The 14,247-nt window shown below is 41.6% G+C and overlaps 1 protein-coding gene across 3 annotated transcripts in view; it reads left to right on the forward strand.

The window, feature by feature from the left end:
- Positions 1-14,247, forward strand: part of QNG1 (Q-nucleotide N-glycosylase 1) — a 72,264-nt gene that overhangs the window by 32,722 nt on the left and 25,295 nt on the right. The gene's annotated exons all lie outside the window — the stretch shown is intronic.

A 14,247-nucleotide genomic window follows, 5' to 3' on the forward strand; every position in this document is an offset into this window, starting at 1 on the left:
CTAGCAAACCGAGCACGGGTTTGAATATGCATGATAGGCATAGGTCATATTTGATTGCATGGACGCTGGCAAACAATTCACCAGTGCACTCACTCCGATTAAGAACCAGGCTACAGTCTACATTCGTTTTTTGTTTCTATAATTTTTATATTTCTTATTTTTATTCACTTCATTTTTATTAGTATTTTTCTATCTACGTGACGACCGAAAGAACCAAATAATATGAATTAACCACGTTTTAGAAAACCAGACACTGCTCATTTTATAATTGAGACAGGAATCATTTAATCATGTTTTCCTTGCATGTTGCATGATGCTGTGAAATACTTCTGTAAAATGCATGTCATAACATTGTTGCCATTTTTATGCCCTCACAAGTTGTATTGTCTGTATTTTAACAAATCTCATTCGCAATGTACGGTAGTTTTGTGTTGTGACTGTCGAAATAAAAACTATTCAAATTTAAATAAGTCATTGCAAATTAATGTTATGATGCTGCGGTCATATAGAATGCTATATTTGTCAAAACCACCTAATGTAATGTGACAGATTTGAGCTAATATTCATGATCTCTTGTTTCCCAAGTGTGACATATTCATTACCTCTCGTGCAGATATCTGTCATACTCTTAATTTCTCTGCCGAAAACATCAATGTGCTTTTGACAGCAAGAGTAATTGTTTGATGATGCTAAGAGTCACATGTTTAATTTCGTGTCCTCAAAAAATACAAACACGATACTGACAATATGGCATTGTGCATGCATTTTAAAGTTTTCATTTTTAGTTTTTACTCAACTCACGAAGGTGAAATGTAATTTCTTACATTACTGGTAGACACACACACTGCTTATCAGAATGCTTTTCCTCATGACTAGACGTGTGGACACTGGAGATTGGAATGCATATTCTCGTATTTATTCGTGTGGAATTAAATGACTGAAATTGGCCACGAACAGGAGTTTGTTTCAAACAATTTGAAAAACAATGCTTTAAAACTAAATTTGAACCCGTCCATCATGTGTGATTTTCATATGCAATTTGGTAAGTATATTATAACACTTCGAAAGAAGGTCCACTCTCTTGTAACAATGCGGACTTTTATGCTTCACTCTATCTGGTAAGTAAATGAAAACCATTAGAATAACTCCTCTGAATTGCACAGCCGACTTAATCATATTAAAGTGCACAAACAAGAAACCTGCCATGCTACTTTTCATTTTGTATTCCAAAATTGAAATTAAATAATATTTTTGAATAGTACACACATCAAAGCAACTGCACAGTGGACAATCTCAGTAATTATGAGCCAGGGACATATTAACCAAATTTGTTTTTCTTCTGCTGAGGCATTTCTTAAAAGTTCCCTTGTATTTAAACAATTACTGAGTTTCCAGACAACATTTGTGGCGTGTTGTGTGATTTAATTGGAGTCCAGAGTCTGGCCTAAGACCTCCCTCCTCGTGGCCTCTGTTATTCTCCGTAATGAGCCGTCCTCACCTCTTGCCAATGTCTGTATGTACAATAAAAGTCACAGAGGAAATTGCTTCTAAAATAGAATTAACAATTAACGTCTTTAAACTGCCAATTACAGCACTTACATCTTAAGTTCAAAATTGTTAAAAGGTACAATGATCTCTGAAAGTATCCCATAAGAATGTTGAGGATTAACACTTCAGATACCATTCCAATTAATGTTTGTAGACATGGTTGTGTTGCCAATTAAAATGTGCATTTTTTAAACCATTCAAAGGCATTTACAATGGTGCCTTTGGCATGGGCCAAATGACATCTGGTGTAACTGGCACTTTACACAAATGCCCAGTGAGGCACGTGCCGCTTTGAGAAGATGTTTATGATGCGTGAAGCGTTACGACCAGGGGGGGCAGCCCGAAATGAGTTTGTCATAGCCCATTAGCGGCAGGATAATGATCTAAGTTTTTTCCCTGCCCTGTCGTGCCAAGTGTATCACAGATTCTGCAGCCCAATTTGTCCTCGGTGCGGCAGCTTCTTTCGAATAAATATTCCACCCCACCCTGCCTGGCTATCCAGAGTTTTTTTTCGAGTGATTACAATTCAAACACAAATTACGGCTTGGAATGAAGGCAGAGGGATTTGAAGTGAATGACAGGTAATTACGTAATGTTTAGCTTGGTAATTCAGAATGGCAGTTTCCCAGTGTAATGGAAACTGCTTATCATCAGCCCCGAACTTAGCAGGTATGAATTTATTAGTAAAAATGCATTGAGTTTGCTGGAATTGACAATAAAATTCAGTATATGTAAAGCTGCAATGGAAGCAAAAACAAGTTCTGTATTTGAATGCATAAATACAAGCGGAAGTTATGAATATTATGAATAAAATCATTAGGTCAGTTACATGTTCCAAACTATATTCTCTAAAATAGACGTTATTTAGGCACCCAATTGATCACCAAATTAATAGTGTTTACTAAAAGGAATGCATGTATATTACGTAAAAAAATACATTAGTCCTGCATTGTTTGTTTAATAATTCAATTTGAATGATTTGCTCCTCAAAGAGAGTACCTTATTTTTATTTTAGAAATCTATAAATACAACAAACTAAATAATGTTCAAAGTTGAATTGATTTTGAAAATGTATTATTTAATCAAATATTATGCTTTCTTCATGCCAGATAATATTTTAAGAACTGAAAAATCTACTGCAGTGTCATTGTAGCCTGTTCCTGCGTATGATGGCAATACGTTGAGGAGCTAAATGCCGATGTCGAGATCTGCTAGCCATGATAGGGCTTCAGGAGAGAGATCACGTATCCTTGCTATTCCCCTGTGGAAGGAGCGCAAACATCAGTGGTTTACTATATGGTTCATAGCTTGGGTTGCATAGCCGCAGTCGAACTGCGGTTTGTCTTTAATTTTCCATTCATGAAGGCGATGTGCGCTTTCGGCTTGTTGATGCTCTTCAAGGGAGCTCAAAGCCAGGAGGTGCGGTGTTTTGGTCTCGACTGAGGGATTTATTTTGGACAGTCCATATTGTTCCACTTTGTTTAAAAGCGTGTTTCCGAATATGGGCGAAATGCTATGATGGTGATGTCGTGATCTCAGAAGTTGAATTGGGACTTGATTCAATGGCAAGGTACATTGTTGAGGTCTTGGCTGATGAGGAGGTTGTCATTGGCATGCTTTCATTTCTTCTGGATTTTGCCTGCCCTGTGTGTGACAATGGAGAGGGTTTCAAGCCATTGTTGTCCATATAGTCCCATGTTCTTCATGAATTCAGGACACAGGCCGTCATATCCCAGTGCCTTGTTGGACGTTGTGGTCTTGAGGAACGCTTCCATTTCAGCGACAGTGTCTTGTTAGATCTGTTGCTTGTGGTAGTTAACTCAAGATGATGGTGAGTTGTTTCCAAACAGCTTGTTTGGTGAGGCGTTGTCTTCTATAACTTTCCACGAGTATTACTGCATGCAACTTTAAACATATATACACCCTACATTTTTTGCCGAGGCAATATCTCATTTAGTCCTCTCTCTAAAGCCGCTTTATGGCCTAAACTGTAAGATTTACAGCAAGGGAGTCAAGCACTGCTAAAGTAGATTAATCCAGCAAGAGTGATGATGCAGAACACAGAGCAAAGACATTCCCCATTGTGTAGAGATGCCCCCCCTCCCCCCCACTGCGCTAGCTGCTGGTAAACTATTTTTGGGATTAAGCAACTACAGTTTGGCTGGCTATTTGGCAAACTGTTAGTGTCGTTGTTTTCACGTGATAACTATGTCATCATATTCCAACGACAGACCAAGGCACGTCCTTTGGATATGACCATCCGTCCGTCCAGCCCTCCCAGCCGGACATCAAAACCTTTAATCTTATATAGAGCCCTATCTCCCTCCACCTTTCTCTTGCCTTCTCTGTGCTGTATATTTAAATGTATTTAACTTTCTCACTTTGTCTCTGTCTACCTGTTTCTCTATTCTTGTATCCCCTCTTCCACTGCTCCATCCCTCAAATTCCTCTCCTTCCTCCACTGTATCTCACACATTGCCCTTCCCCATATCTTTTTCCATTTTCTCTCTCTCACCTCTCACCCTCGTTCTGCTTTGTCCTACCTCTCCCTTCCCCGTGTCAATCCCTCTTGCTTCTCACTAATCGTCCCTCCCGCTGCCTGTTGCTCTCTCTCGCTCTCCTCTTTCTATTTTGCTCTCTCTCCACACCGTTCCATGCCCTTTCACTCGTTCCCCACCCCTCTCCTATTTTGTTACTCTCTCTCCCTCATCTATGTCCGCCCATCACCTCCGTGTCTGTCCTGTACAGCAGCGGTCCCCAAACTTTTTGGCACCAGGGACCGGTTTCGTGGAATACATTTTTTTCACGGACCGGTGGGGGGGGGGGGTCATCATTGGGTCTTTCCCCCTTTTCAAAGAAGCTCTCCAGCGACGTTTGTTTTTTACTTATTGTGGCTCGGGGTTAACTTGTGGGCTCACCAAAACCGTCACTGAAACAAGTGTGCGCATTGCGGGAAAGAGGCGCGCAGGGAAGTGGTCAATAATAAAACAATGGGGGCGGGTTCCACGTGTGGACTCACCACTCTCACCTCCTGGTTCCTAACAGGTCACGGGCCGGTAGCGGTCCGCGGCCCGGGGGTTGGGGACCTCTGCTCTCTACAGCTTTTGCCTGCTATACACAGCCTAAGTGGGGGGGGGGGGGGCGACATCAAACACGACGCGGCTCTACACTGAGATGTGTGCGGGGACGTCGCCCACTGCACCATGCACACTGCGGTGCGCGCCAGCCAGGCAGACAGGAAGCCAAGCAGGTTTATATATTCATAATAAAGGTTTTTGGGTCAGATCGCGTTATTTATAAATGTGTCGTAACCCTCCACCACCCGACATGGCCAAACAGTAAAAAGTGTCACGTTTTTCAAAGGACAAAATAATTCACTTCTTTAGCCCACCGGTGTGTTGAGAGAATCAACAGCATTTTTAAAATATGAGTACGACGAAAGCCTACGTGTTAAACTGAGGTTTATATATATTGCATATCCAAAACACTTTTTTTCATATAATGAAGTATGATCTTGATTTGAAGCTTTCGTGACTGCAGGAATCCATACTTTGAGTGCTTTCCCACCTGACGATGGACGCTTGTGTTGCGCCCGAAACGTCGTGATTTATTTTATGTAATGAAGTATGATTTAAAAAAAATTTTTAATCCAGTAGATATAAACTATATGTGGAGATATAAAAAATAATTCATGGTTGGTGTATAATTGAAAATTCTGATTTTATTTAGTGAGAACTTTTGTGAAATTAAAAATATAAATATTATTATCGGCGTAAAATAGATCTTACCCCGTTTAATTTTCTTCGGCTATCTGTGTTATATCTTCAATTTCTTGCATTTATGTTATGCTGTTCACTTGACAATAAAATCTCCCACTGCTCCTTCGTATTAAGTCTGAGTTAATCGTTCTCGTTTCTCCCCCCCTATGTATTTAAACGCCCTAATTCCCTGACACACATGAATGAGTTCCTGTCAATGGCCACACAACGCTAAACATATTGTAGTCCCACAACACAATCTGCGAGTTTGCGACACTCATTTAATACACACAGCACGACAACGACGAACCCTAAATTCCACAACAATTACATCACACATCTCCACCACAACAAACCTGAATTCTGCAAACGATGCAATATTACCTCAGATTTACCTATATCGTGAATCACCACTTCGCTTTTGGTCAATAATCCCACCTCCGATTCAACAATCACAAAAATCACCACTTTGGTTGCGTACAATTGCGCAACCACCTCTTGCTTCCCACCAAAACTCTCACACCACCACCACCACGTGCTTCGTTTCCCTTGCTCCCTGTCCCCATTGCTCTTCTTCAGCCTGTCTCGCACACGCAGGAAGGGGACATCCATTGAGTAGGAACGCAAAAATCTGTCAAAACTTGACCCCTGCCCCCCTCCCTGTACACACGCGGACTTTTTACCCCCCCCCCCACCTGAGTATGTACAGCTTGACGCACCCCCCACCCCCGAATCCTATAGAACAGCCGATATTTACTCCATGCAGAAACGATCAAGGATTCATAATATTAACGCGTTTAAGCAAACAGATAGTCCACCGCCGGACTATCTAACTAATTTAAAGGCCAACAATGTCGACAAATTATTATCGAGGCTTCACCCCCCCCCCTGTTTCCTATGCGCACATTGTCAGTAGACCCCCCCCATCCGCAAGCTACTCATTTGGTTTAACCCGCCCCTCCCCCCTCCATACGTACGTGGTTGGCCCCGAACTCAGCAATCACTATGCCAGGCTCACTTGTTCCCTTATACTGGTAGGAACCTCCTGGTTACACCAGCCCACAGGGGATTATTGTGTCCGTCATGCAGGGAGGGGCTGGGTGGGGGTGGGAGGGGTGGGGCTGGGTGGGGAGGGGCTGGGTGGGGAGAGTGGGGTGGGGCTGGGTGGGGAGGGTGGGGCTGGGTGGGTGGGGCTGGGTGGGGAGGGGCTGGTCACCCCGTGGTGCCCTTATAAAACTCAACGTTTATACTACTCACGCCGGCTTGTGCCCGCCCTCACAGTCGGGGATATTTGCGGAATACACCACGCCGCCGTTGACCCGGGCCATTGACCGAGCAACCCAACGTTCCTACCAGCTCCCTCCGTAGGAATGTGTTTATTGCTTCTATAGCTTTTTTGCTCTTCCAAGGACGGGTGTATATTGCAGTGAATCTGAAATATTCAATAGAAAAATTGTTAAGCTCATGACTATTAATGAGGTGGGGGGGGGGTTGCCCCATGTGGAGTGACATCACCCGTTAATGGTTATTGGGGAGGGGTGCGGCATGTGGAGTGCGTGACCTTGTGCGTTAGTGTAAATTTTCACACGTGTGATGAATATTATTGAAGGGTGGGGTAATTTGCAGTGACGTCCCGCACGGATGTAGCACTGTGCTGCGTAGATTGCATTTTTACTGCAACTTTCTGTAAAGAAACGTCATATTTGAAGCGACTTTCCGTAATAAATTATTTAATTCAGCTCGACATTCCTAAGCGTTCGTGTAAAAATCCACCAACTCATGAATATTAATGAGGGGGGGGGCCTCATGTGGAGTTAAATAACGCGGGGGGGTGGGCCTCGGACGGACATACATTTCTGGGTGATTCTAGTATGTAATTAAACTCATACTCTCTCTCTGTATCTGTACTCGTCTCTGTCTCTGCTGGTCTCTGTTTCCTTGTATTATTATCACTTTGTCTATATATGTGTATTTGTCTCATTGTCTCTATATTATTGTCTGTGTCTCCTTGTTTGTCTCTCCCTGTATCGATACCTAGACCTGGATCCCCTTGTCCGTGTCTCTGTCTCTAGCTCCCTTTGTCTTTCTCTGTTTAGCAGTATGGAGTTCATGGGAGATTTTCACTTCAAGGGAACATAGCAATCATAATTCATGATAAATGCATAACAATAGACTTGCACCCTGCAATAGCCATGGTGATTTTACAATTTATCATGGACAGCACTTTGCTGCCCAATTTAGTGTCCAAAATTATCCCAACCCATACAATAAAAATGTTTTATCAGTGTGCTGGAGACCCTCCCCCCCCCACACACGTACATTTCACCACACGTGGATATGCCAAAAATTCATCAATCGTTCAAAATAACGCTTACTTTGGCCATTTATAATGAGTTATATGGTGACATTAAATTCGATAGATAAAAAAAATAATGAATATAATTAATTACTTTTATTATTATTATTACGGTGTTATCATTCCAGTCATTGTAATAAATATATATTTTGGAGAAAGGCGGTATGATTGCACATTGTGTTCACACATACTGCTATATGCACATACTGCTTTAATGTAATTGGAAAAACATCCTTTAAGTATATTGAGACTCAGAGTATATTCCTTGAAAATGTATTATTATGATCAACCACTACTATATTTAAGTATATGGAAGTAGAGTGGTGGGATGGTGGAACAATGAAGGGGTAGTTATCCCCATCAACTTGACTTTGATTCCTGGCTCCATGGCTGACATCAGTGGTGAGTGATATAAACGGGTCCTGGGCCCCCGTCTTCAACAAACTGCACTGATCAGCGTGGGAACGTACGCTCACAACCCCCATGACCAACGAGGCATGGGGAGGCTTTCATCCAGCAGTGGATTAACAAAGAGCTGAGAAATAGAATTATGCCAAGTTACGGAAGGTGTAGCCGCCGAGCTAGAAGGGTTAACTCCCCATAGCAACATTTGCTGCCGTAAGGAGTGCTTACTACTGCCCTAAAGAAGAATTGCCACCACCAAAGTTGAGCCATGCCAGCACCGATGAAATGATCAAGGCCGACTTGCTCATGACACCGGGTATTGATGATGCACGTATACTGACTTGATAAGAGTTATACTTTTTTACGACTTCTCAAATTACAGGTACATCTATCTACAATAACAACTATTCGGACCTAATTAAATCATTACACTAAGCAAGTTAGAGCCCAGTGAAATCAATCTTCTGTTCTGTAAAAGGATGCTACCGTGGGGTAATGCTTAAGACCCTTGACTTGAAATGCATCAATGTCGCCACGACATTGATGCATTAATTTTCTCCTCCTCCGTATGAATGAGTATGCCACAGTCAATCGTATCTCGTACAATGCGGAAGAAGTTCAACATATATACAATTGGCAGTTCACATGTGGAGTGCCAATTGTAGGCCCTCCTACCTCTTCAAAGATATCTAGCCCCAGAGAGGGTCCCTAGAGCTCCCTCTATTGAGGCCCTTCTGCCAGCAGTGGCATGAGCAAATAATTATTACAGGACTACACTTCTACCTTTACTTTGTATGTATGCATGTTGAACCGTACACAGCTAACCATGTTAATCGGAGATGCAGGGGAAGGACAACAAACTAAACACTTTCTGGAAAGGATGTGGGCAATTGTGGGTCTTCAACGACAGTTGCTGTTAGCTTTCTGTATCAAAGTGTGAAACTTTTATTTATTCATAATTTTTTACTTTTATCATGAATCTGGTAATTCGCAACCTCAGTGTTAGAGAAGATGGCACACTTTCACGTCTCCCTGCAGGAAATTACCAAGTGAATGCTGGAGTCAAACCGATGACTATACAAACCCATGTCAAAGAGAAATGTGATAAAGAACAAGGATACCAAGCCCCGCAAATATATGACTAACATGTGTGCAGCACTTTATATGTAAATCGTTTGTTGTTGCTTCAAGCCACTGTACACTAACAGAAAACTAATGAAAATTGCTTGTTAGTCATGACCATCGCAAAGGCTATTAAGACACCGAGATGCCAACGTAAGGAGCCTCAGAGCACAGTGTAGTCTGACATTAAATTTGGCTTTCATCCACATGTCTTTCCCAACAATTGGCAATGAGTTACTGACTGTAGACCTCGCTGGAACCTGGACTCCAGCTATGGCTGTGATGTTGGCTAATCTGGACTTGCACGTCACCGCACGGTCTCCAACAGCCGCAGCAGCCTCCTGTGGCTTGCCAGTTTTGTTGGCAGGGCAGGACAGCCGCTGTATTCTCTGGTGACAACAGCAGCATACAACTAAAAACTGTCATGTTATGTGCGTTCATCATCAGTTGCTGTGATGCGATAATGCAAGGGAATCAGTGTAGATCAGGAGTGGCTGGGAAGCAAATGGATATCACTCCGGACGCCACGTGACATCCAGCACTGAACCACCGAAACAATGCTTTCAATAATGCACAGCGTTAGTATATTTTTCACCAATGATGCAGGGCATATTTTACAGCAGTGTTCCATGTCTGTTGTCTGTGCTTGCTTCCCATTGGCAATGAGCGTACGTCATGAGTGCCGCCTGCAATTTGGAAGCAGGTTGTGATGTTTTTAGGCTGAACCCACGTAAAAAAAAACCTCCATCATTTTCGTTCAAATATTTTATGAACTAACAAAAATTAGTCTGACGAAGACGGCAAACAATTTTAAGTCACATGAACAATGGTGCAGCAACAAACATTATAATCTATTTTGCTTATTGTAAATGGTCGTTTCCCCAACGTTATCCCGATTGTTCTCGGGGTATCATGTCAAGAGACGAATACGGAACTCTCGCAGAGCAGTGAATTGCACCCTGTACTTGAAAATGGTCGGCGGAAGCAGACATTACATAACTATTTCAAAAAATGCCAAGTCACCTCTTATTCACACTAGGCAGCACACCACTTTAGCATCACATTAATTAATTTACTTTTATTTTATAAGCGGCATTTTTCCCAATTAAATGCAAAAGCAACTCATTACACTTAAGAATAAATTTTTAATTGAATCATGGGCAGCTGCCTAGATTGAAACCTAGAATGTCAGTGGTGCCAGCTCAGTCTTCTGACCTCGAAGTCCCCTCGTGAATATCTCGAGGCAGATATTTCTATATTACCCAGTTCATGTTACAATTGACTAAAGAGTAGATATAAGATAACTGATTTGCTCGCAAGCGTATACATTTAAATAGCTATGAAGACAAATGTGGTGTGCTCTCGAGTGAATGTGGACGTGCACGCAACTGCTGTTGCCCCTCTTCAGGCATAATTTCACACAATCCCATGAGCAATCCATATACAGACAATTAAAAATCAAAGATGACAGGTTAGGTAATGACATGAACCAACTTTTGCACAAACCTCCATTAATGATTAGAGCCCCCTGGTTTTTAGTACAATTCATGAAACAAGGTTCATACCCTTTCTGTCATCGTCTGTAAATCATGCAAAGAGCCAAGTATAAGAATTGACAGACAACAATTAGACATTCACCATTTCTCTATAACCCCATGAATAATTCCCTTGGAAACCGTGCAGCTTCTTTGAATGGTAATAAATTTATGGCCAGTGCGACAGAATGTAGTTAGGCAGTACATATTCTATGTTTGGAAACTGTGTTGCACAAATATACTATACACCAATTTATTCTAATGCATCATTAGTAAAATATAAATCTGTTACAAAACAGGTTGCTAGAATATTCCAGCATATGGCAATGCAATGTACTTAGTGGGTTTCCATGTAATCACTGCATTGTGTTTTAAGGTTGTTGATGTCAGCAGGTCATCACAATATGCCACATGTAATGTGATTCTACACTTTCCTGGTATTTTTAATGACAATTATTGCCAAACAGTGGAGCAGAATCGACTCAGTCGAGAAACATTCACAAGGCAGGGGTCAGCAAAGGGCATTGGAAGGATGGTTAGTAATTCTAGGAATAATGACCAAACATTTAAAGTGACATAATGCTTGTAGCTCTTCTATTTTTTGTTTAAGAACTTGGATGTTTATATTAGTCAAATGTGGTATGGCAGTAATGCCTGTACGAATGGCATTGACGGAGATTTAGAGGTAATTATAAAGAATGTTCTATTCCAGTCCAGAAGAATGCATTTTTGTAATATAATTTATTAATCCTTATTTAGTGTGCAATACACTAATGAGACAGTGGCATAAAATTGGAGGATAACATTTATTCTATTTGCGGACAATCACCAGAGGTTATCCTTGACAAAACTATGCAGAGACTTTTCATTGAAAACGTATTTTGGGATCGTTAAAGTCCACATAAGCGGATGAACCAGCAGGATAAACACCCTTTCAAAAGGTCACACGTAATTAGCCACTACGACTCTAACATAATCTTTGCCAATGTGGGTAGCATGGTCACACGCAGATTTTTAATTAAAATTACTTTTTTTTAAAGGCAACCCATGACAAAATCCACGACTTCTTCTTTCAACTACTGAAGCTTATCTCTGCTTGGTGCGGTTCATTTTAAGAAATCCAGATGTTTTATCTGAAGTGGTTTTATTGGTTCTTCTGAGCAATCACTCAATGCTGAAAGCCCTGTTACTCACAGCAGCTTTTCTGCCTGGCAGCCCTTGGAGGGGGGGGGGGTGCATACTGTGAGCACCATAACCTCTAAATGAAATAGGTATTAGATTAACCCCTAACATACCACATATTGGGTCCAGGCTCGATCGGAGTGGCTCATGCACTGCGCTATGAAACCGGTGAACTGGGTTTTATTCTCAGCCATGGCTAACATTAGAGGCGCATGATATCTGAACCAGTCCTGGCCCTCACCTTTACCAAATCCACACTTTTCACCATGATTAAGTGTGGTCATTTGACCACCATGAATGACACGGTGCAAGGGGGAGGCCTCCATCCAGTAATTGATTGCAAATGGGCTGTATATTGTGCTCTAATTTACACCTGTATGCACAAATTGAATACGCACGTTACAATTACGGAATTTTCTACGCACAAATTACCAAATAATCGCAAAGTTACTTTTACCCACAGCTGACACCTGAGTGGTTTTTTTTTACTGAATGCTTAAATGTACAAAATTACTCTCTAGAGTATCTGGGTGGATCATTGGGCCATAGTCCTTTTATCAGAAATACCATGAATGATCTCTCTGGGGTCATGAGTTTAAACTTGGCTCAAGGAGGAGTTATTAAAATTCCAACAGTTACTTTTAAAATTATTTTCTTCCTTCTCTATGCAGGCCAGGCTCATTGGCGCAAGCTTCCCTGTGCTGAACATTTGGCTACCTAGGTGCGGTCGGCTGTGCGTATTAATCCACAGAATATAATAGTCCCTATCTTTTTCGACTTTGATTCTTGATTTTGTATCGTCATCTAAGAAAGGCTTACTCGGATATATGAGTGGAGTAGTAATGTCTTGCTGCCGGTGAAGCACAGTATATGCTCTGGCTGCTAAGGTCAAAGTTCATCGGCTGGAAAGAGGAGATATCCCCCCCCCCCCCATTAATGCTTTGGTGCAGCATAATTGTGTGAAGGACACTACTGGAAAATGCTAAAGATTATGGGAAAAAATGTCCAGGGCAGATTATTAAAGGTACGTTGGTCGAAAAATGATGACATTAAAAAAGGAGAGCGATAGCAGATTGGATTGTTGCTTTTCATTTGAAAATGAAAAGCATTTGAAAATGAAAAGCAACATTCCACTATGCTGAAAACGAAACGTTTTAAATCAGTGCATATTATCTGCGTCATATGAAAGTACACTGGAAATGGCACAAAAACTGAAATTTTCACAAAGGAGCATTCTGGAAATTACACACATAGAAAACAAGAGGAACATATGGGATTGTAAAACAAACGCAAATTTAGAGACACCTTCTGGACTATTAATGAAAGTAAGTGCGCTTGGGAAGGACCCATCACTTGAAGGGATGATGGTCGATGGAAAAGACTGGTGAACGGAATGACATCTCAAAAGAGGAAACATGCCCGAGAGGACGACGACTGTGGAAGATGCAGCGGTAAGATTAGCTAATGTGCAGACGCATGGCAATGACGATCGAAGCTATGTTTTTTTGCAATTACATAACAAAAAAGTATTACAGTAATAGGTAAAAGCAACGTTCACCAACATTCTAATATTAGTTAAAGTGATATTGGAAATGGTCGACCACTGTTAGGTCCTTAATCCTTTTGTATTTCTAGGGCCCTTTGTTAATCTACTACTGGATGAAGGCACCTGACTTGCTGTGTCAGTCATGGGGGTTGTGTCACTACTTTACCAAGCTGGTCAGTGTGAGTTGGTGAAGAGGAGCCCAGGACAGGTTCAAATGTAACTTCCCACCGATATTAACCAGGGCTGGGAAATTAACTCAGTTCACAAGTTTCACACTAACCACTGCGCCACTACTCCCCCAGTGTAATTTACCCAGACAGTTAGGTAGATGCACAAGGCCATTCAAGTTGCATTCGTGCAGTGGTTTTAGCCAGACCAGCGGTTGGGATGTAAGTGCTCTGTTTCTATTACATTCACCGTTCTGGATACAAACCTATTTATAGATGACACCCCCGAAAATACCATATCCGGTCTCCACTGCCTAAAACAATAACTCTGGGGACTATGGCACGTGAAAGACTTCAGTTCAAATTTATGTCTAATTAGCATTAATGTTAGCGGCAACAGCATGGGTTCTAGAGCCACCTAATTGGAGCCGTGAGATTTGAACTGCCGTGACCCGACGACAGACACCTCAGAGAAAAGCTTTCTCTGACAACTGGCTGTCGCGTCCTTCAGTGGAAATTTAATGAAGTCTGTACAGTTAATTTAATCATTTAGTAATACTGCATGGGGGTTGTATCCCCCTCCCCTGAAATTGCTTTGGAAAATTGCACCACATTCATGCATACAAAA

This window comes from Lampetra fluviatilis, chromosome 13 (genome assembly GCF_964198595.1).
Source record: "Lampetra fluviatilis chromosome 13, kcLamFluv1.1, whole genome shotgun sequence".
Taxonomy (NCBI): Eukaryota; Metazoa; Chordata; class Hyperoartia; order Petromyzontiformes; family Petromyzontidae; genus Lampetra; species Lampetra fluviatilis.